The sequence below is a fragment of the Pelodiscus sinensis genome, chromosome 9 (genome assembly GCF_049634645.1).
Source record: "Pelodiscus sinensis isolate JC-2024 chromosome 9, ASM4963464v1, whole genome shotgun sequence".
Taxonomy (NCBI): Eukaryota; Metazoa; Chordata; order Testudines; family Trionychidae; genus Pelodiscus; species Pelodiscus sinensis.
Window position 1 is genome coordinate 22,241,253 of NC_134719.1, and position 24,152 is coordinate 22,265,404.

Genomic DNA, 24,152 nt, shown 5'->3' on the forward strand with positions numbered 1-24,152 from the left:
AAACCAATTGTGAGTTATTTGTGAATATCGTTTGTATTATTGTTAATAATATATTCACATTGAGTAAATATGTTCAGTCAAACTTGAACCAGGAATAAAACACACTGTGTAGCATATATACAATTAATTAGGCTTTAGTTCTAAAGTGTCTGTCATTTATAAAAGAATTTCCTATTTTGGCACTTTTCAAAACTACTATCCTTCGTTAAAATTTGAACTGGACAGATTTGAATGCTGCCTCCTTAGCTGATCTCTATTTACAATGGGCCGGATATCAATCTGACAACAATGTAAATTGGAAGTCATTTCACTCAAGCCAATAGATCCATGAAGTCAGTATAAATGAGATAAGACTCCAGCCTAACAAGTGAGTACGTTTTCAAGATGCCTCCCATTGAATAAACCATTTTATAAAGTAAAGCTCCATGAAAAATTACATTCAAAGTTATTTGCTAGGCAAAAGGCAGTGTAGTTTCTGGCTTGCTATTATTTTGCTTTCCAATAAAAAAAATGCAGGTCAACTCCTCTAACGTGTACATTTCTTATCTGTCATGGACCACAAGTTTGTGCAAAATTTGTCCATTTACAAGGTTTAAAGTGACACAAAACTAATTTTCCCCTTTATTTAATCCTCCTTTTGTGGTGTTTCCCTCCAATTTTCCTTACATCTTTCATTATAAAAGCATAAGCTGGAAAAAGCAAGGAGAAAAGGTTATACACCTGGATATGACAATTTCAAACTCAAGTTCTGATTAAGATAACACTCGGCCAGAGTAAAAACTTTAAGCACAAGAAAAAACAAGAGAAACTACTCAAAATTACTTTTTGCATATGGTCAGGTATTATGCAAAGCTTTTATTTTGTGCTACAGAAATAATTTAAAATAATATATCTGCCTAGTAGAATATGAATGGTTTTATCACAGAGGCCTTCTAATCACATACACTCTTTGTATCCTTTTTCATTTCATTTCTGCCTATGTGAAAATGAACAAAATACAGAATCTAGTGTAATTTTGCCGTTGACATTAGCAAGAGAACAATGACTAGCAGCTTTGAACTGCTTTTCCATCTGGCACTTCAACTACTGTTTAGATTAATACTGGTAGGTATAATAGGAGCTGAAATTTTTCTAGGCCAGAGTTTAATGGTGTTCTGTGCTGCTTCTCACTAAAAGGCTCCATCCACCTGTGGACAAAGCCTCTTGTCTGTTACCATGGCCCTGAATAAAGTGACTGATGAGCACATGAATCTGTTTCAAGTAGCAGGAAGGGAGCACTTACATTCCAGTTAACTATACTGTCTTGATACAAATTATACAAGCTGAGATAATCAATAACATATCAGACTGCTGCGAACCCTATTAGCATGTGGTTAACATGCTAGTGCTCACAGCAGCATTTTGCTGTGTAGAAAGTGGTCTTTGGTATATCACACTTCAATGGTTTAAGTTCAATAATAATAACTCTTGTTTAACAAGATACAAGATTGACTCTTATGAATTAGAAGATTGTTTTCATGATCCGTCTAAACTGCTCTATTAATAAAAATAGACCAGAGCCTTTTGGCACAATTCATTTCTCATTTCCACTTTCAAGTGAGCTCTAAATATAAGAAATCATGCCTGCCCAATTAATCACAGTACTGGAGATCTTGGAATACCTGTGGAGAATGAAAAACCATTGCTATTAGAAAGTTTAAATTAAAACACTTGAGCTAAATTAAGGAGCATTTTAAATACAGTGACTCTTGTCCAGTAGCAGCTAAGAACTAATCTTGGCTCATTTCCTTTCCCTCCTCCCCCCTTTGAAATCATCTTAAATAATTTGCCAGTTCCTGTAGGGCTTTTGAGTCTGCCTGATGCCAGTCTTGTAAAAGAAGAAAATAGCAGGAGAACAGAGTTCAACAGCAAACATTTAAATTCCAAATTATTTCAGTTTACATAACAGTGACAAAAAGAAGGTTTCATGTACAATGTTGATGTGTTAACCAACTTATTCTACTTTCTGTTATTTGAGTACAATATAGACATTACAATATTAAGAAGAAAGAGGTGAGTGCAACATACCATGTATATTCTACACTTTGGGATTGTCACTTTGTGTCTGTGGGATTAAATGTTTTAAGGAACTGTCAGGTTTAATTGGAGAGTTTGAAGAGTTCTGGCTTATGAGATAAAAAATACATTTTGGTGGTGAGATGCATCACTGTGCTAACTTGTAGATCTAAATAAAACCATCTCTGAACAAAGATTGCGAAATTAAACATAACTATAGTAAATGGACTTCACTAATGCTTAATTTGTACATTTCATCTTTTTTTGCTGGGTGTTTTATTGCAATTATTTTTATTTTTAAAACTGTATACATTTAAGTATTTAATTGACACTGATGCTGGGGGCTCAAGCTAGGCATAACAGGGACAGATCTGTACAAGCCTTGTCACGCAAACAATTGTACATAAAACATCTCACTCTGATCTGCAGCAGTCCTGCTCTCCAGGGCCCCCCAATGGTTTTCTGTCACAGCTCTGTGCTCCTTTGAGATTCCTGACAAGTGTTTCAAAAAGCCCCTCCCATCCACTTCATAGCCTGACTGTTTGGGGGAGTAGCTTTCAAGGAAGCTCAGTATCCCTAACCAGCCACAAAGAGAAGAAGTGTAAACTTATACCCCCATCTCAGCAATAGTCAAGTTTGACAAATGGCAATTTGAAATGGGTGAATAGCCTGTTAGTCTGAGTAAACTCACAAATCAGTATAAAATTCATTTTGGAAAGAACCTTAGGTATCTCAGACTTTTGTGTCAAGCAAAATGGGCACCAGTTTTAATCATATTTGAATATCATATGAGAAAACACTAGAATGTATCTATTCAGCACAGGAGAAGGAGCACATAGCATTGCATCATAATAAAGTGAAACAATATCATATTCATTTTTCAATGTCCAATACAAACTACAGCAGCCCTAAGAAAATTAATGAAAAACAATAAACTTTCACCAAGCTAAAAGGAGCATGGAAAACTTAGGTGACATATCAGATCTGAAAAGCAGGTGTTATGAGTTGACTGAGTACAGTAACAGTCATGTAATGCAGCCTCTTCCTTTTTGATTCTGGAGTCTAACCTTGATGTCCATAAACATAACTTGGCAAAGGGCTCAGCACAGGTGATTTATGATCTGATTCTCTTTTTTGATATGTGACTATTTAAAAAAAAAAGACAACACACCATACTGCCAGGGATAATCATTCATGTAACATTCTTTTGACCTGACCTTGGCCTTTGGGAGCAAACAAATATGCCTCAGATAATGTCAGCCCCATTTAGGATGCTACTCTGTGTAAATTCAGGATGGCCAAACGAAAAAGATTCCTGAACTAATACTGCACATATAAATTTAATCTCACATAAAAGTGTCTAGTCATTGGTTGAACACTGGCCGCATGTCTGTACCTAGGATATTGGGAAACTCCTCTCACAGTAACATCTGAATTTGGAGGAGAAAAGGGCCATGTTAATTTCAACAGATCTTCTATATACATAGATACACATTAACAACAGGTATGTCATTGGGTCACTGTAATAGGATAATTTTACCACGTGTTGTCAAGCTTTTGCTGAAGGAAATTCTTTAATTTCTACAGAGTTGGGTAAATACATGATTTTTCTGTTCGATAACAGTTGTTCAAAAATAAAAATATTCATTTTGGTTTTACCCAGAGGTTTTATCCTCCCTCCCCACCAAAAGAAAAGCCCCAAATGAATTTGTTTCAAGCTGAGTAAATCCTTTTGTTTGACTCTGAATAGAACATTTTGTTGTTGTGTGCTTACTTTTTATTTTAGACAGTGAAATATATCTAATGTCTACACATAATTTCACTTCAAAATGAATTGCTGAATTGTTTTATGCCAAAAAGGATGTTGAAGTATAACACTGATTTTTTGGGGAAATCCTTCCTCCCCTCCATTTTTGTTTGGCTGCAGCTATTTCCAAATTCATCAGTTTCAGTCAACCTTAAACTGCATTTTTCATTGAATAAACTCCTCAAATGGGGTTCTTTGGCAGAAACTCTTTCAGTGGATAGAGGAGATGGTATTTTTTTTTCAGTAGGGCTTTCATACTTAAAAGCATAAGGACAATACACTCCAAATTTATCAGTGATTAGTTTTAGAAAGATTGCTTGATATCCAGCCATAATGAAGTGAACATTGCCTGTCTCCATAAATACAGCAAGTAATCCTAGTATGTTCTTAGCTGAAAAAATAGCACCTTAAAATATGGCATTTAACATGATGGTCTTAAAATAGTGCCTGCAGATTACTTCAGCAGATTTCTGTATTACTGGACACAATAGAATCAGTGACTATCTTCTAACTTAAGTAGTGAAAAGGAAACATTTTGATCAGAAATGAAGATTAGCTCTAAAACACATGGGCTTCCACATTCTTCTTTCTACCATATAGGTTTTGTCCTGTTTAATGCTAGTTTTGGTGCTCTTAAGATTTTAATAGTGATAGAAATATAGCCGTGTTAGTCTGGTGTAGCTGAAGCAAAATACAGGACTATGTAGCACTTTAAAGACTAATAAGATGGTTTATTAGATGATGAGCTTTCATGGGCCAGACCCACTTCCTCAGATCAAATAGTGGAAGAAAATAGTCACAACCATATATACCAAAGGATACAATTTAAATTAAGAAATTAAGGAATCACCTGATAAGTATTTTATACAAGAAACAGAAAAACATCAAGAATGACATTTCTAACTTAGAGCGTCTCATCTCAAGACAAACATCCACACCGACTGACACCTTGCAAGACTTTTGTTCCACCAGACAAGAAATCTATTATACACACTTCTATTCCCTACAACAAAGAAAAGACAATAAACTTTCTAACCTGCTCCATACCACAGGCTACAACAGCAACTACCTCAACCCACCGGATAATATTGTTAACCTCTTCAGCTACAAACTCAATCCAGCAGAATAGTCTGTCTTGTCCCGGGGTCTCTCTTTCTGCCCCATGTCCCCCACAAACTGGATACAATTTTGTGGTGACCTTGAGGCTTTTTTTCACCGCCTCTGCCTCCGAGAATGTTTCCAAACCACCAATGAACATCAATCTGACCTACCAGATCCCCCCTATCAACACCAAAGGAAAAATAATTCTATATGGACTCCCCCTGATGGTTGGAATTACAATCTGGATTTCTATATACAAAGCTTCCGCAACAACGCACAGACTGACATTATTCGCAAACGACAACAAGCGACACACAATCTCAGCCGTGCTGAACACCATGCCATCCAGAGTCTCAAAAACAACCTGGACATTATAATCAAACCAGCTGACAAAGGGGGTGCTGTAGTCATTATGAATAAGGCCAACTATAACCAGGAGGCAACCAGACAACTCTCTAACGCCACATTTTACAAATTTCTCTCCTCTGATCCCACCTCGGAATACCAAAAGAAACTACACTGTCTCCTTAAAAGCTTCCCTACAGCTACTCGGGAACAAATCTACACAGAAACACCTTCTGACCCCCAACCAGGATTGTTCTATCTGCTCCCCAAGATCCATAAACCTGGACACCCCGGACGTCCCATCATCTCTGGTATTGGCACGCTCACTACTGGTCTATCCAGCTATGTAGACTTTCTTCTCAAACCCTTCGCAACCAACACCCCTAGCTATCTCCGAGACACTACTGACTTCTTAAGGAAACTACAAAAAATCGATAACCTCCCCAATAACACCATTATTGCCACCATGGATGTAGAACCTCTATACACCAACATCCCACATGAAGACGGATTACAAGCAATTAGAAACACTATCCCAGAGGACACCACTGCCAACCTGATAGCAGACCTATGTAACTTTGTTCTCACCCACAATTATTTCCAGTTTGGGTATGTCTAGACTACAGGCTTACGTCGACATAAGTTTTGTTGACAGAATCTGTCGACAAAACTTATGTCGACATAGAGCGTCTAGACTACATCCAGTTCTGTTGACAAAGCAAGCCGCTTTGTTGACATAACTGTGGATGCAAAGGACAGTGTAGATGCAATAATGCCTTCTATCGACAGAACTCTGTCGACAAAAGGCATTTTTCCTCATAGAATGAGGTTTACATACGTCGACAAAACTGCTGAGTTTTGTCGATGTTATGTCGACATAACTCAAAGACAGTGTGGACGCAGGTATAGATTTGTCGACAAAAGTCCACTTTTGTTGACAAAACCCTGTAGTCTAGACACACCCCATGAGAATGACGTATACCTCCAGATCAGTGGCACAGCCATGGGTACACGCATGGCCCCACAGTATGCTAACATCTTTATGGCTGACCTAGAACAATGTTTCCTCAACTCCTGTCCCCTTTTACCTCTTCTCTACTTACGCTACATCGATGACATCTTTATGATCTGGACGCATGGCCAAGAAACACTGGAGACATTCCACAGAGATTTCAACAACCTACACCCCACCATCAACGTCAGCCTGGACCATTCTACATGAGAGATCTATTTCCTGGACACCACAGTACAAATCAATAATGGAAAATTAGACACCACTCTCTACAGAAAACCCACTGTCTCATACAGTTACCTACATGCTTCCAGCTCCCATCCAGAACACACCATACGATCCATCATCTATAGCCAAGCCCTTCGATACAACCGCATCTGCTCTAATCCCACTGACAGAGACCAGAAACTTCAGGATCTCTACCAAGCATTTATAAACCTCAACTACCCACCTGGAGAAATAAAAAAGCAAATTGAAAGATCCACACAAATACCTAGAAATCACCTACTTCAAGACAGACCCAAGAAAACCAACAATAGAACACCACTTGTCATCACCTACAACCCCCAACTTAAACCTGTCCAACACATTATCAATAAACTACAGCCTATACTGGAACAGGATACCAAACTCCAAGAGGCTCTGGGAGACAGACCCATAGTATCCTATAGACAACCACCTAACCTCAAGATGATTCTTACCAACAACCACAGGCCATACTATATTAATACTAACCCTGGTACCTTCCCTTGCAAAAAACCCTGTTGCCAGCTTTGTCCACATATTCACTCTGCTGATACCATTATTGGACCTAACCAAGTGAGTTATAAGATCAAGAACACATATTCCTGCGCATCCAGAAATATAATCTATGCTGGCATGTGCCGAAAGTGTCCGTCTGCTATGTACATTGGACAAACGTCTCAGACACTCTGCCAAAGAATCAATGCCCACAAAACAGATATCAGACAGGATCACAAAGAAAAAATAGTTTCTTGCCATTTCAATCAGAAAGGACATTGTCTCAACGCCTTAATCACCTGCATCCTGCTTCAAAGACCTATTAAATCTGCACTTGAAAGGGAATCCTCTGAACTGTCATTCATGCTAAAATTCGACACTTTACCCGTTGGTATCAACAAACACTTTAGTTATCTTACCCATTACAAAGATAGCTTCCTCAATTATCACCTCTAATATCATTAGCTCACAGACATATAATTCCCCTCCCTCCCCGCATCCCCTTTCTGTTCTGATATTTGATTTGTCCTTTTCATATGTGTTCATTTTTTAAAATTGTATCCTTTGGTATATATGGTTGTGACTATTTTCTTCCACTATTTGATCTGAGGAAGTGGGTCTGGCCCACGAAAGCTCATCATCTAATAAACCATCTTGTTAGTCTTTAAAGTGCTACATAGTCCTGTATTTTGCTTAAGATTTTAAAATATTGTTTGCCTGATGGCTGGCCAGCAGATGTTCTAAGCCTCCCACCACAAGTTTTTCATGCAAACCCTATTTGCTTTTCCTTTGGTATTTATTCCTTAAATATTAGTTTATAAGCTATGTTTTAAGTGCATGTTGAGATTGCTGATTTAGAGATGAAGTCCGACAGCCATTTGAACCACTTACAGCAGACAAATCACAGAACACTTAGGAAATACACATTTTTAAGTTGCATTATTCAAATAGCTTTCTAGTGTATTAACATCTTTTCACTATGTACAAATGGAGAGCTCCCTATTTTGCAGTCAGGCAAAAGAGATGTGAGTGAACAAGGAGGATATTCATATTTAAAAAAAAATCAATTTTCTAAGAAAAGCCTGGGTTCAGGGACAGTCATACAGTTATTTATTTTAGAAAACTCATTTATGCCTATTTAAAATAAGGACAATTGTGCAGAAAGTGAGAGTTTTTATGCCCTTGTTACCAGGAAGGGAGTACATGTGAATAGGCACACTGGGCTTATTACAATGGCCAGGATAATTGCTACATAAGAAACAGATGGCATGAAAGAATTCAGAAGCTAGACATGCCATTATTTGTGCCATTCACCAGTACTGGTATGTATGTTATTTCTTGGTTATAAAAATAAGGTATTTTCAGAATTGCATCATAAATAGCAAGTGTACACAGTTGAAAAAGTTACCATTCGAGCCAAATGTAGAGATACAGTACCCTACACTGTATTTACACCAGAGTAAAAACAGATGAAGAGGTTGTTCCTTTGGATGAAATGAAATTATGATGGTATAAAACTAGTTTGAGAAGTGTTACCTGTCTGTCGAACAGAATCAGGAAGGTCAAAGATGTCTAAAGATACTTCCCAGAGAGTTATTAGATAACCCGACTCATCCGCTTAGGGATGGTGTTTCAGGTTGGGACCCCTATTCCGTATCTGATCACCGGCAGAGTGTCAGCGCTTAGATTGAGATGGCGCATGAAATAAAAACTTAAGACTTGGGTTTTCAGTGATAACCACAAGACTATATTAAGTGAATTAAATTTAACAAACAGTAAAATTTGTAAAAGATGGTATACCTCTAATTAACGTATAAGGGGGTAGTCCCCTGTTAGATTACATGGACAAAAAGGGGAAGTCCCTTCAGGTCCCTATCCCTACTTACAGAGTCTACGGCGATGGGAGGACGATTGAGGTGGTGCTGGCGACCTTCAATCCCTTGGCTATTTGAAAGCCTCAGGAGAGGAATGACCAGGCGTCCCTTGCCGGCTGTCTCTGGGTCGAAGCTGGCGACCTCAATCCGTCGGTCCTTCCGGACCTCAAGAGAGGAACAGCCAGGAGTCCCACGAAGAGCTGGGTAGAATTGCGGGCTTCACCTTCCGTGAAGAGCGATTCTTCAGGCCCTTCGGTGCCTCTGGAACCGGCGATGGAAGCTAGACTCTGTCTCTACCTACCTAACCTTAACCTAAAATAAAACCCTAAGCTAACACGCGACGCGCCCGACGTACAGACTCGATGACGGCCGAAATGCTTTGACCCGACGCAGCCTGATGATCAAACACGACGACGTGAACTAACCTACCTAATTACTAAACTAACTAGTCCTAACCTAAGTGAGAAGGTCTGGCCTTCCGTCAGCCTAACTCACAGAAAAATACTAGATTATATAGACTGGAGGGAACATAGCCTTCCGCTAGCCTCTCCAGATAAAGCTTTACAAGACCTTTTGCATACGCTCACTCACTCTCTAAACCTAAAGCCTAAGCCCGACGCAAACGACGCCCTGATCTCAGGATAAGCCCGAGGACCAGAACGAACCATCGTTCGGTCAGACCTTTTATAACCTGGCCTCATGAATATGCATAGGCCGCGATGGTTTAAAATGATTGGCTGTCAAATGATGCACCTGGAGCGTGGTACAAACTGATAGGTTGGTTTTGGAATGCTCATGCATATACATAACCTATGCAAATCATACCCAACAGGTAAGTGAGTGTTTAAAATCTAACAGTCACCTGTGGACGTGTCAGAATGTAGATCTTAAATGGATGACATTAGAGAGAATGTTCAGATACAAAATGGAGTTTTAGGCTCCATTTTGTAGACTTGCAGAATTTCCTCATCTTTAAGTTTACAGGTTCAAACAAAACAAATTAAATGTCATTTAAAAGATTATCAGCCCCAAACACTACATAGAGGTTCCCATGGTCCCATTCACATTATCCAGATATTATACATTTGCATTCCTGCCTTACAGAAGTGTCTCGAATAGTCCTTTTCTCCCACTGGTGGAGTTGGGAGGACAATGTCCATGTTTGTTCAACTTCCTAATCACAAAAGATATCATACCACACTTCTTCTAAAATAAAATCCAATGAAGCCAATTGGATCTAACATCTATAAATGCACCTCTTAGTAGGTTCTTCTCCAGATTCTGCTTGCTTTATGGGCACAGGATCCATGTTCTTCTGCAGATTCTGCTTGCTTTATGGGCCCAGATTTTCAGTTACCATACAAACTAGAATAACTTCACTGAAGTCAACCAAGCTACACTCTTTTACACCAGTGATGACGTAGTGAAAAACATAGCTCAATTTCAATAGTCTAATCTTGAAGTGACATAGGCAAGGATGAATGTGGAAAGTTATGCCTCTTAAAGAAATGGACACAATCTCCTGACCCTCCTAGTAACTAGCATTATATGAAAGCAGTTGGAGATCCAGTAATAAATGCAATGCCTTCCAGAATACAAACTGTACCAAGAAAAAGCTGTCTGATGCCCTAAATAGGAAAGGTAAATATCAACTTCATCATATCTTCCACTCGCTTCCTCTAGTCTTCCACAGATTGGGCGACGAGCTTCAACTAGCTCAACTTTCTGCAAACACAAATAGTACCAACACATGGTTCCAGGAAGCAAGAAAACCAAGTGCCATCTTCTTCAGTCTTTTAGCTGCCTCCGTCCTTTAAGGATGGAGGGCAAGATTATGTCTTAATTTCTGAACTTTTTCCCAGACTCTTTCAGCTGAAAATAAGTGTAGTTGAGACAATAGTAAGGAAAAGAAAGTAATCTGTCAACTGCTTTTTAAAACAGTTTCTCAGCTGTCCAAAAGAGAATATTAACCCACATAGAGTTTCATTAACCATGAAAGAAAATAAAAGTGCTAATCTCCATGTGGATTATTAGATGTATGGGAATATAAAAATGCCCATTCTGTGTGAATATTTTAGTCTGAGAACATGAACTGATCCACCTTCTGTCAATCAGATAAAGCTTGCTGTTCCCCTTACTTAAATGCTTATATAAGGGCTGGAGCTTCTTTTGCTATCTGAAACAGAATGTGTCCCTTAGAATATTTTTGGTCAGCCAGTTCTGAGTTTATCAGTGAATTTAGAAGTCTTCACATTTCTATCTATAATGTGTGCACATAGACTTCCCTCCCTGCACAATTCTCCCATAATTCAAAACCAGTTGAACGGATTTTTCAAATCAAGTTTTACACACACACAAAAACAGCATTAAAGCTGAATTACTGAAGAGCTCATGAGCATGTGTAGCAACATTCAAAATGGATGCTTAGTTACGGCTTTAAATTACCTCATTGGAAAAAGCAAATATATTACATTTTGAACCTCTATTGTCCACTGAAATGGGAATATATAGTGGAGGTCAAGTTTGTTTGGGATGTTTTAGAATTTTGCGTATGTCTCGTGCATGATTGTTCTGTCATTACATGCAGAATAGCAAACAATGTTTAAAGCTATTATATAAATATCTCATATTCAAGGATCAAAGTAAAAAGTACATGAAAATTTACATGAGTAAAGGCTATTTTCATCAGCATGCTAATGTTTTGAAAGAGGCTTATTTTAAAGGATGTGGTCATTCTGGATGTTTGATCTTCATTATCAATCAATACTTTTTTTGTCCAAAAAAGTTCTTCATATCAGCCTCTTGTACAAATAGTTCTCATGAATGAATTTCACTTACTTTTTGCCTTATTGTTTGATTTCTCTTTATGGATGCCATTTTAAGTCCTTACATTTTGGCTCATTCCATTTCAATGCAGTTTTTCCCTCCTCAGGCAGAAACTAATAGTCATCTCTTAACCAAAATTATGAAATATCGGAAAGATACCTCTTCTTTGTACAAATTAATGTAAATTTCTTTCTTTCTTTCTTGTCTGAATAGACTTACATATAGTCTTAGACCTGTTTTTTAAAACACTCTGAAGAGGAAATGCTAAGGTTGTAATTAGTTCAACATTGTTCTTACTAGATTTCTAGCTCCAAAATGGTGAGAAAGCAAAACAGCTGGGCTGCTAAAAGAAAGTTGCAGATAATTTTTAAATCTCACAAGGCTACTGGCTACAAAGTAAATCTCTCTCAAATCTTCACAGGTCAGGAATTCAATTTGAATTAACCTGCTAACATTGACATATTATATTTGTTTCTTCCTTTGAATGCTCAGTTTTAAATTTGTCATGCTAGCACAACATCAGAATTCTAAAGTGCAGAACCTTGTATAAATCAGATGATCCAGTAGCTCTAAGAAACAGAATATTACAGCTAACATAGGTATCTTCAAACATAACAAATGAAGGGGAGCCACTATTCAAAGTATTTAAACTCATTCTGACTTCCATCTCTTCAGAAAAAGTACTTAAACACGTTCTTAACTGAATCCTGTGGTAAACCATGGGTCTTGGTCATAAAGCTAACATATACAGGATCAATATATTCTTAATCACCATTAATACACTTTAAAATAAAAATAAAAATGTTTCTCTCCCACTAGCAAATTCAATTTTTCTAGCCAAGGTAGTTTTGAAATAACAAAGGAGAGCATTTGCTTTTTCACATAGAAATTCCTGCAACAGTAATCATGTGACCATACTCACTTGATTGACCTATTCAGACAGAGACAAGGTTCACCAGGTAATATATTATTGGACCAATTTCTTTCAGTAAGAGAGCTTGTGCTTCTGAGGCAACAGAAATTGGTCCAGTAAGAGATACTGATTCACCCACTCTGTTGTTCCATTACCCTGGAACCAACACAGCTAAAATAACACTGAATACAGCCTTTCAAATATAAACATACACAGCTTCACCTTATTCTTATAAGTTTGGCGACTACTATGATGGGTGTTTTACAGATTTAGTGAAATACCTGTCATAGCCGGGAGACCATCTTTGAAGAGTTTGGGAAAGCATGTGGCAAAGTTGCCATTGGCTTATTTCTGCTGAACACCCACCATCATTTATCGATTGTGGAGACTATTTCTATACCTTTAGTCAACTCAGACATTTGGTTTTCAAATTATTCAGTACACTGTATGATAGACTATTCAAATCCTCAGGCTTTTGATTCAAACTAGTTTATATCTAAATTGCTTTCTTCATTAAGCTCAAACTTCAATTTCAATATATTGAATGTATGTGTTGTTCAAAGCAACAAAAGGTCCTTTAATGATTTTAGGAACAAAGCCTATAAATTAAGACTGTCATTAAAATGTTGTTTATCAAGATTTCCTGTATATGGTTTGACTTTTGTACCATGAAATCAATTAAGGTAAATCTGACACAGTTTGAAAAGGGAAAAAAATACACTCCACAAGAAGTTAGAATGCTTCAATTGCTCTTGGCTACACTCAGTTAGAAATTATTCATTATGATGAAATTTACCCCTTGTGCAGAGCCCAGACAAGACTTATATTCTTGTTATGTCCCACTTAAGCCTTTAAAAAGTAGGCTAAGTGGCACTCAAGTAGTGGACAAGCCTTTATCAGGCCTTCTGCAAAGTAGTGGATCTGACATAATAAATTAATGTTTTTCATCCATCACAAATCAGCCTGATTCTCTATGTTAATGGAAATCAGCCCCAGATAAAGGCAAAAGTTAAGCAGGCTACAAATTCAAAAGCCTAACAAAATGAAGGGACTCAAAAAAAAAACCCACCTTTAAATGGTGTCAGGATTTTCTTAATCAAAATCACTTGATAAATATGGGAGATATGGGGAAAATATTCTAAAGACAGCCATTCCAAAAATACACATCAGCTACACAAATATCTCTGTCCTACCACTCGTTTCCCTGTGAGAACATCAAGTTTGTATGTTTATGTATTTCATGTCCTTTCTGTGAAAATTATAAACTTTTTTTAAGGTATAGAGCTTAGGCTTAAAGCTTGGTGCTCAATGTCATATTCTGGCCCTGCTGTAAATTTACATAAAATGGTCAGTCTCCAAAGTAGATTATAAAAACTTCCATTTAAGCTTCCTGCTGATTCTTTAGTGAAGGGGGAAGAGGGAGGGGAAGGAAACAGAGAAGTCTGTCAAATATTTAAGAGTCCAGTTAAAAAGGATAGTTGTTCCTTTAAACTGTTTTGGACAGTGCATGCAAAGATATTGAAGCAAGAGTTAATCTTGACTCTACAAATACTGTGCATTTCTAAACCAATAACTAATGGCTGATTCATTTCCCAAAATTAAGAATTGTGATGGAGCATAGTTTAGTATGAATTTTTTTGGAATGTTAAATTTGTATCCTGTGTCAGGAGATAAGAATCAGAACCACAACCAACATCTGCTTCCTATGGGTACCAAAGAAATGATACTTACTTCCTGAATGTTCAACAAAAAGTCTGTAGATCTTCGAAGTGCCACTTTCCTGGGGTATGTCTAGACTGCAGAGTTTTTCTGGGATATCTCTGGATTCCAAGGAACGTGTCTGCTCTTCCAAATTTTTTTTCTGAAGTGCAGCGGTGTTTTTCTGGCTTCCCGCTAAACCTCATTTTACAAGGAAGAAGGTTTGTTCTGAAAAAGGTGGTTTTTTTCTGACATTTTTCCCTGTGTAGATGGGCCAAATGTCAGAAAAGTCTTTTCTGAAAAAAAGAAATGGAAAAAGCTGCGTATCTTTTTCCGGAACAACTGTGTAGTCTAGACACTGCCCTAATGTAATACTTTAATGATGAGAATCTTATAGTATGTCTGATACCACAGTATTCTTTCCACATCTGTAGTGAGCAATCACAAATCTACCAATCCTCATAATTAGAGCTGGGGGACATTTAGCCAATGCTTTTAGCTGAAAAAAGAAAGACTCGGAAACAAAAAAATATTATGAATTATCATCAGTTTCACTAAATTGTTAATGAAAAAAATTCCAAAGTTCAGAGCACTTGTTTTCACATTTTCAAAACCAAACATTTCAATGTTATGGTTTAAAGTCACTTTTCATTTGCAAATTTCCTTCAATTATTTTTTTTAAAAAGGTCAGAAACTGTTAAAAATAGTTGAAATTGAAATGAAAGGTTTCAGGTTAAACAAAATCTTTTGTTTAATCTAAAAATAAAATTTTGATTGGTTTTTAAAATGTACAATTTGCCAAAAAAATCTTTTTTTTTTTTTTTGGTTTAGCTTAAAACTGTTTTGTGTTTTTTTCAGAATTGCCGGAGAACTGAAAAAAATCCTGTATTTGGACCACAACTCAGAACATTTGTGTGGCGACCTGATAAAATTAAATTCGTCTCAGCATTATCAGCCATAAGTTAGATACATAGTCAAGCCTACAAGCAATTGATCTTTATGTAAGATTGTATGGGGCGACAAATGGGATGGATATTGAGCCATGACTTTTGTAGTCCCAACTCCTGTGGCTAGTGTTACACTACTATCATTTGATCTCCAACTTCCATGCAATATGTCTAAAGTAAGCTCTTAAGCATTGACCTCTTTTACTAGTCTTATGTCAATGTAAAATTATTTCCATAAATAATAAACCATATAGGAGAGTTTTCTGAAGAGGTAAGTTCAGCTAGCCTGTGCATTGAAGAGAAGCTTCATTTTCCTCTCAAATCATCTATCTAAAAATTGGACTGTAATGTAAAGGATGAATAGTTTGACATGCAGCTATGAATAAATGTAATGGATTTGAGAGAGATTATCTTTACAAAACCTGAAACATTTGTGTCTACTGTAGCTGAATTTAAAAAAAAATCTTTTTTTTACATGAGGCACTAGTGTGTGGAGCCATAAATATGGTGAGGGAGAACAGACCACCAAGAGTACTTTTACTACTCTTTGGGGGGAAAAAAAGAAAGGTTTGAACATGTCAGCCTTTAAGGCATGCTGCAGGTAACAGGTACAGACTAAGCAGCTGGGGATCCATCCACAACCCTTTGATGGTACACCATTTCTGCTTATTAGCCCTCAGACTGTGGCCATGTCAAAGGCTGAGACACAAACAGGGAGGGAAATTCTCACCATATTAGTCAAGGGGAGACACTTGGCCTCCAGCTGGAGCCTAGGCTCTGGGATCTTCTGAAGACAGAGGGTCCCTGAGCCCAAATGTCTATACTACAGTTTTGCAGCTAGAGCCCATGTTAACGGACACAAGTGAGCTATGAGTGTTTGATTTCAGGGTAGGCATATCCTAAGACAAAGGAGCCAACAGCTATGCAGGTCTGGCAGACAAGATGCAGGGAGCAGCTCCATGTTCCTGGAAAGAGATGCTTTCCAGGACTTGGTGAAAAGGGTGCGAGTGTGCGTGTGCGTGTGTGTGTAAAGGGTGGTGGCAGCAAGCATTCCACACCAGTACCTTTACAGCCCTCAGCAGCTAACGGGACCAGGAATCTGATCACTTCCTCTCCTACAGCCCTTTAGAATTGCTGGTCTCCAGGGTAGTTATCCCCTTTGCACCCTGTCAGTGGGCCTGCCCTAAGAGGAGGGGAGATATCCCTTTGCCTTTAGCTGTGCAGGGAGAGTAGCCTTCTGGCTGCCATGTAATCTGCCATTTTTCTGAAGGCAAGGAAGAAATCCTGCTCACTTTTCTTTATGGAATTAAGGAGTCAGGCAATCCATCTCCTCTGCATATCCCATTAAGTGTGTTGCAAGATGTGGCTTTCATTTAATAAAGAAATTTTGTGTTATTTGTGCAGTGTCTCATTCAAAATGATCCAGGTCCTTGAGTAGGGTTCATAGATGCTATGGTAATACAAATAAAATAAGCAGCAGTTATATCTATCTATTGGCTTTTCATTAGTACTCATCACCACTGCACCTAAGTATGTTCCAAGAAAACAAATTGCAAAGTCCTTTAGGAATTGTGTGAAGTCTCTGACTTATCTTCCCATTATCAGTTATAGAAAGTTTGCTTGGTGTTGGGATTTTGGTCATTTTGCACTGGCAGACATTTCTCTACACAAACACTTTGGAATGAAATATTTAGATCCAATACTTGCATCTCATGTATCTAAAGCATTAGCAAATACTCCATCACTAATATCTAGAAGCGTGATCTAAAGCTCTCTGAAGTCAACAGAAAAGAATCCCAGGAATCTAGGCACGTCACTATATCTTTGCCTTTGCAGGTTGCAACCACAGCCTATGAAGTGTCCTTTCTGCTCAGCAAACAGCCATAAAGGAAATTGGTTAAAATAATATCTTATAGTATATATAAGAATAATTTTCCATTGCTGTTTAGAGAAAAGGACATTTGCAAGTGCTGAAAATTAAGAGTACACTGCACTTGAACCTTCACCAGGGCAAACGGCTTTCTTTTAAGTTAAGAATCACACATTATCATCCTTACTCTCATTACATTACAATTTCTGATTAAGAAAGGCTATCAGCAGTGAGTTATGTGTAAATCTAATGTCATATTGTACTGGCTTTTAGATTGACCTGAGATTACTAATCATCTATGTTTTTACACTAGATTAAATTCCAAGTGTCTGGAGATGAAAGGGCAGCAATACATACATGCTTTTACACTCTCACATTCTTGGACAGCTCAATAAGGACAATACATTATTCAAAAAGGAAAAGCTAATATTTAAAAGCTGAACTTTGTTTTACATATTTCTATACTTAAAAAAAGGTAGTTTTCTGCCGAAGTGTCACCGTGAGTTGAAATACCGCCACTCATTCAATGGTAGATAACATTTAAAAGGCTTTTAAAAAGAGAGATTTGTTAATGCATATTTTAAAACCAATCATTAACTTGTGATCTTTCATGACAATATATATAGAAGTCATAGGACAAACACTAATTAGAAATAGAGCGGTCACTAGCACATTCAAAATCCAGTTTGAACAATAACTCATTCAGTTATTTTTAAGGATATTAAGAACTCACCTGAAAGGATGTTTTATTAGCAAAAAGCTGATGTTTTCATTGAAATTCTAGGGGGGTTTATTTTTTTTGTTTTTTTTTTACAGTCATACATTAGCAGCAATTGCTTCCATGTTCGTTCTACCATAAGTTTGCAAAATACTGTGCCAATGATTTCCCTTCTGTATGCTTCTAAAGCTATCAATAGTCCTCAAAATGTAGAAGGCAGTGTTGTATAAGACTGAGCACAGATGAAGCCAAGAATTCCCAAATTCTAATCCTGAATCATGTTGGGGTTTTTTTTAAGGCCAGAGGAGACCATTGCAATCACTGAGTCTGACCTCTTCCATGTCACAGGCCATAGGTGTTCATGCCAAAATCTCCTGCATCAATCCTAGTATCAAGCTCTTAAAAAAAACAGTCTGTTAATCACATATAAAAAGCCAACATTGGTCTTCTTCACAGGTTTGTTTTAAGTACTGATGTACTGTGTTTTGTAAATGCTGAAAAAATGGTCTTTTCAAAAAAATGTACAGGAGGCCCCCGACATGCAACCACCTGAATTCAGAACCTCTACACTTACAACAATTTTTGTAAGTGCGGAAGGGGCCAGAAACCCCTGGACTTATGTCCTTGACCTGCAATTACGATGGCGCATGGCACCTATCGTAAATGAGGACTTGAGTTACGATGCCCCTGACTTGTGACGCTTCCCCAGGAATGGATCATGTCACAAGTCAGGGGCCTCCTGTATCTACAGAAATAGAATTTTCTACTCCACATCCAATAAATTAGAAGATGTAGTTACATAGAGTTTATCATCTATGGGTATGTCTACGCTTGCAGCCTAATTTGAAATAGGGCTGCAAATGTAGGCATTCAAAATTGCAAATCAAGCCAGGGATTTAAATATCCTGCACTTGATTTGCATCTTCTTGGTCGGGCGCCATTTTTTGAAATTGATAAGACCGGACTAACTTCCTGCATCTACACACGGCAGTGAAACAGCCATTCGAAATAAAGCCCTATTTCAAACTATCTGTTAAACATCATTGCAGGAGGAATAACAGGTAGTTCAAAATAGGGCTTTATTTTGAACGGCCGTTTCACTGCCATGTGTAGATGCGGACAGTTAGTCCGGTCTTGTCAATTTCAAAAAATGGCGCCCGACCAAGAAGATGCAAATCAAGTGCAGGATATTTAAATCCCTGGCTTGATTTGCAATTTTGAATGCCTACATTTGCAGCCCTATTTCGAATTAGGCTGCAAGTGTAGACATACCCTCAGAGTTTGTCTGTAACTGCAGGAGGCAAAAGCTTTCATGAGTAAAACCCACTTCATCAGATGAATTGGAGTGAGAGTTACAGAAGCATGGATATATAAGGAAGACATTGCTTATGTTACTGAGGCTAATCAAGTTCAGGTGGGAGTGGCTCCTTCACAGCCTTTGATGAAGAGATGTGGATATCTAGAAAGGGAAAACAACTGCCTTTGCAGTGCATTAACCAACTGAGATCCTTATTCACTCCTAAATAGATGAAGATGACACTTTGATTTCAATACAGATACAAAGGCAGGCTGTTTAACAAGCCTAGCTGCTCAAGAAGTTCAGATTCCCAAATATTAATAGTATTTTGGTGGATTCTTTTGTCCCTCAGTCTGGTTTATGGATATATCTACAAGCCCTCATGTTAGATAAGTGGGAAAAGTAGCGTAGCTCTTTCGAATTAATTCCAATTCTGAAGTGCGTGCAGATATAATGGAGACACTCTGGAGCACTTATAAAGAGCCAGGATAATATGTTAGCATTGCCATACACTGTTGAAGAGCACACAATACATTTCTGACCATGCTCATGTACAACAGTCTCATTAGCTGATAAAGCACAGTTGTTGAGACATAGGCTGCACCTTTACTTTCTTTGTCTTCAATCACTAAGATGTGTGGCATTTCAAAAAGTCAAGTGGGAAGGATTAGACTCTGCTGGAAAAAAAAATCTCTGAAGAGCAGATAAATACCAATCTGAATGGAAAGCACATTTACAAAGGAAGGTAATGGAGAAAGCACTGTCCTTTAGTAGTTTTACTCATCCGGAGTACAGGGACAGGTTATCCATACCGTAAACCACAATGCAAGACTCTACCAAATCACGTAGTCAAGCCTACAAGTGGCATGTAAGGGTACGTCTAGACTACTGGGTTTTGTCGACAGAAGTTTTGTCGACAGTATCTGTTGACAAAACTTCTGTCGACAAAGAGCGTCCAGACACATTGAGTTCTGTCGACAAAGCAAGCTGCTTTGTCGACAGAACCCTGTAGTCTAGACGCAATCCTACAGGCAATAACACCTTCTGTCAACAGAACTCTGTCGACAGAAGGTGTTATGCCTCATAAAATGAGGTATACCAGTGTCGACAAAACTGCTGAGTTCTGTCGACGTTATGTCGACAGAACTCAGTGGTAGTGTAGACGCTGGTATAGTTTTATCGACAAAAGTCCACTTTTGTCGACAAAACTCAGTAGTCTAGACACACCCTTAGAGTGGAAATCATATTTTTAAGTGATAGCATACCATTAAGTATCAGAGAGGTTACCATTTTAGTCTGTACCTGTAAAAAACAAGGAGTAGTCCTATGGCACCTTAAAGACTAACAGATTTATTTGGGCATAAATGTTGTGGGTCAAAAGCATTAAGTAATATGCAGATTTTAATATCCCCACCTGATAGCAAGTTATAATCTGAACAGCAGAGAGGAGTGCAGAGCATTTTTCTACCTCACAAAGGCATTGAATTGGAGGAGGTGAAGTCACAGCTTTCAAACTCGCACAGCACATAGGGAGAAAACAGAAGCAGAGCAGCTAAATTTATCATAAGTAAAGCACATGCATGGTAACCCTCCTAGAACCCAGTCTACAATTATCTAGGGTTACCATATTTGAACTTTCATAAAAGAGGAGACTCCTGAGAGGGAGTGTGTCAGTATCTACCAATTCACGTTGTATTAATGAGTTATAGTATATAAACACATTATATAGTATAATTATATAGTATATAACACATTAATACAACGTGAATTGGTAGATACTGATACACTCCCTCTCAGGATCTCCTCTTTTTTGAAGTTCAAATATGGTAACCCTACAATTATCCCAAGTCATGTCTATACCTCAGCTGTGGTCATGCTGAACTCTGTCCTTTTGATCTATGCAAGCCCCCGATACTGGACATCCATGTGAACAAAGATATATCTGTGAAAGGCACTTGCAAGTCCTTTTCCACAAGGCACAACATATAGCAGCACAAACCAGGGCAGAAATTGTCCTTAGCCTGGGCTGGTAAGGAATATCATATCTCCTGCACCTCCCGTAGCATCCTCCATTAGTTAGGCCCAATATCTACCCTCCCATGGTACAACTTGCAAGAAAGAATAGCAGCACACACAGCTTTGCATCACTGGTGGTCAGGCTGGTTCAACAAGGTGAAAGAGCACCTCTGTCTTAGTGAAGGGGAGATAAAAACAGGCCACCAAGGAAAAATTAGCCAACAGACTAAAAAGAGAGATTTGTCATTGGGCTACTTGCAGCTACAGTAAAAATCAAAGAATTACTCTGACAAGCCAGTTTGTTCTCCTTGCCATAGAGACACCAAAGGAATAAAGTACCAGTTCTTTACTTATTAGCAGATACTAGATTACTCAAGCCATAACCTATTCCCAGCAGGAACTTTTCACCCAAATGCCTCTTACACAACTAAGGGAAACAGAATGAAAATATTATTCAATTTAAATAATTGCCTGCTTCCTCAAAAGCTATTGCTCCAGCTGTAGGTAGAAGGTATCTTTTATGCCTACTCTCCTAGCAAAAGACTATAGGCCTGTTAGCTTCTCACATGGGAGAATCAGTTTCCAGCTCTCCAGCTCCAATCATTGATCCCTACAGGAAAGAGAAATTCTGGGAAGGCTAATCCCTGATTACATTTTTACTCCCCTTCCAGAAGAGGAAGTAATTAAATTCAAAACTCCTACATCCCAGGTGGATGCTCCAAGCACTGGGATAAAAGTGAGGCTCCTCCTCCTTTGGCTGGATCTTGTCTGGGGCCCAATCCAGTAGGTATGCTCAGAGTAAGCCTACAGAACCATGCACCACATCTCCTGGTTTGATGATCCAGATGCATAAATCAAGGCTTTCTGCATGTGCTCAGAAGCAGAAACTTAGGAGACTTATGGCAAAAATTTAGGCAGAGGGATTTTAAGTGCCTCTATGGTTAAACGGGAGCCTAGCAGGGCTTCTGCGACTCTCCAAAGTTCCTACATTTTGGGCTTGAGTGCCTAAATAGGGGAGTTAGGAGCCTAAATTCTTTTGGGCAATCTTGGCCCCAAATCATATTGTTCATTCATGTCATGTGTTTCATTCATAGGGATTGAGGAAGTTTCCTTTGTGTGAATTTCTAATAAAGATTTTAGAACATGACTAGTTAGAGCTAGATTGAGCTTTAAGCCCATTCCTTACATGAAGCTTCAACTCCACTGACCAAAGGAAAACTCTGATAAGGTTTCATTTCTCCTCTAGAGAAACAGTTCCCTACAGACCTTCACAAGTACTGCTTGTTTCCCCTTGTGCCTGCTCACCATTGTCTGCTGGTGGATTTGGGCACTGGAGCCAAGGAGCTACTCACCTGCTTAGGAGGGTGGCTCTACCCTACTTAGTGAGGTGCAGAGGCTGGTGTACAGATTAAAGCAATCTCCTGGTCTGATTTGCCCAGGCTCCCTCCAGCCTCATGAGCTGTTGCAGCAGCCAGGAGTAGTCACAGTACAGGAATTTACCCCAGCATAAAAAGGAGCCTTAGGACACCAGTGAATCAGGCCCGAGGGAAGAGGGATAAAAGATTTTCAAACTCTGGGAGATGATAGTATAGATTAGCAACCAGTTGCTCCAAGCATAAAAACATAGCTCAATTAGCCAGTAATTATTCCCTTGGCCCTGGAAAATGATTTCAAGTCACTGATTTTCCTCTAGCCAGTAGGTGGAAGGTACAATTAGTGTACTTTGTGACTAATATTTTGTATGTCTTGTCAAACAATCTTTCATACCTTTGTTTTCTGAACCTGTTTTAAGCAACTCACTCAGCAAGAATTTTACATCTCAGAAATGGCTGTGTTTTACTATAACCCTCACTCCCCCTTTCTAGGAATGACTTCATCTCCCATGAAAGCAAACATCAGAGGGGTGTTTAATATGCTGAAAAATGATGCAACACTGGTGAATTATTGTCAGTTCAATCTGTGGCAGTGTGTACTCTGTAAACCTCACGTTAGTGGGGTTAGTTCTAGGTACAAAACGATGTGTTATATAAATAAAATTAGAGGTATTCTATTGTGAATTAACCAACATATCAATAGTTGTTTAGTTGAGAGTGGGTGAGAAAAATACTTTCCTTTTATACTAGAAAGGCAATGAGAGCAGGGATCACAAGGAAATGGATTCACAAGAGATTGCTAGGAATATACAGTTCATATGTGCATGTATTCAACTTGAGGTGTAATGATGATTACATATTTTTGAGTACCCAGAACTGTGTTAAAGACCGTACCTGGGGCTGTCAGCCGACGGTCAGGGCAGTGTGTGTGTGTGTGTGTGTGTGTGTGTGTGTGTGTGTTTCCGAGAAAAGGTTTAACGTCCGTGTCATTACTGCTAGGACCAGGGTCCCGTTGCAGAGGGTAGCCAGCAGGCCAACAAACACCCCTTTTAGGAAGAGCTTATTACACCTCAGATTTTAACTGCTAGAATGCAAGATTCTTTCGCAGCGGGCAGCCTGGGAAAGACTGAGAGGTGCCCCAACTGACCTGTCAGCCCAAGCTCTTCGTATACCTGTCCCTTATGACTGACTGAAGTTCTTTTAAATTGTGCTTGGTTCTGTTACAGCAACTGAAGGAGTCAGGTTAAAAGCTTAAACAGTTACAGGTTTATTAAAAAGACTTATAAATCATATGGTTACAATGGCTATTGCTCTCTTTCTTAACTGTTAGCAAATACAGATTTTAAAAATGGTTACAAAGAAAATAAAGATAGAAAATAGAAATAATGGTACCAAGTGACAGCTTAATCTTTAAAGAGCTCTAAGTCTATGTGTATGCTTAAGACAAAGGACCACATCCAGGTACAATTTTTACCCCCTTCTGTGCCTCTCGGCTCCAGCGTGTTAGGCCAGGGCCAGTCTATCAATTCCTAGGAAAGACGAATACGAGGTGGGCGTCC

At 38.5% G+C, this 24,152-nt stretch overlaps 1 long non-coding RNA gene across 1 annotated transcript in view; it reads right to left on the reverse strand.

Moving 5' to 3' along the window:
- Positions 1 to 8,785: 8,785 nt before the first annotated feature.
- The window catches only part of LOC106731868 (uncharacterized), a 35,112-nt gene continuing 19,745 nt past the window's right edge, over positions 8,786 to 24,152 (reverse strand). Inside the window, exons 4-5 of the long non-coding RNA XR_012905920.1 lie at positions 14,406 to 14,573; positions 8,786 to 10,807 (exon numbers count right to left, since the gene is read on the reverse strand). This is a non-coding gene — a long non-coding RNA (uncharacterized LOC106731868). The remainder of the gene's footprint in view (positions 10,808 to 14,405; positions 14,574 to 24,152) is intronic.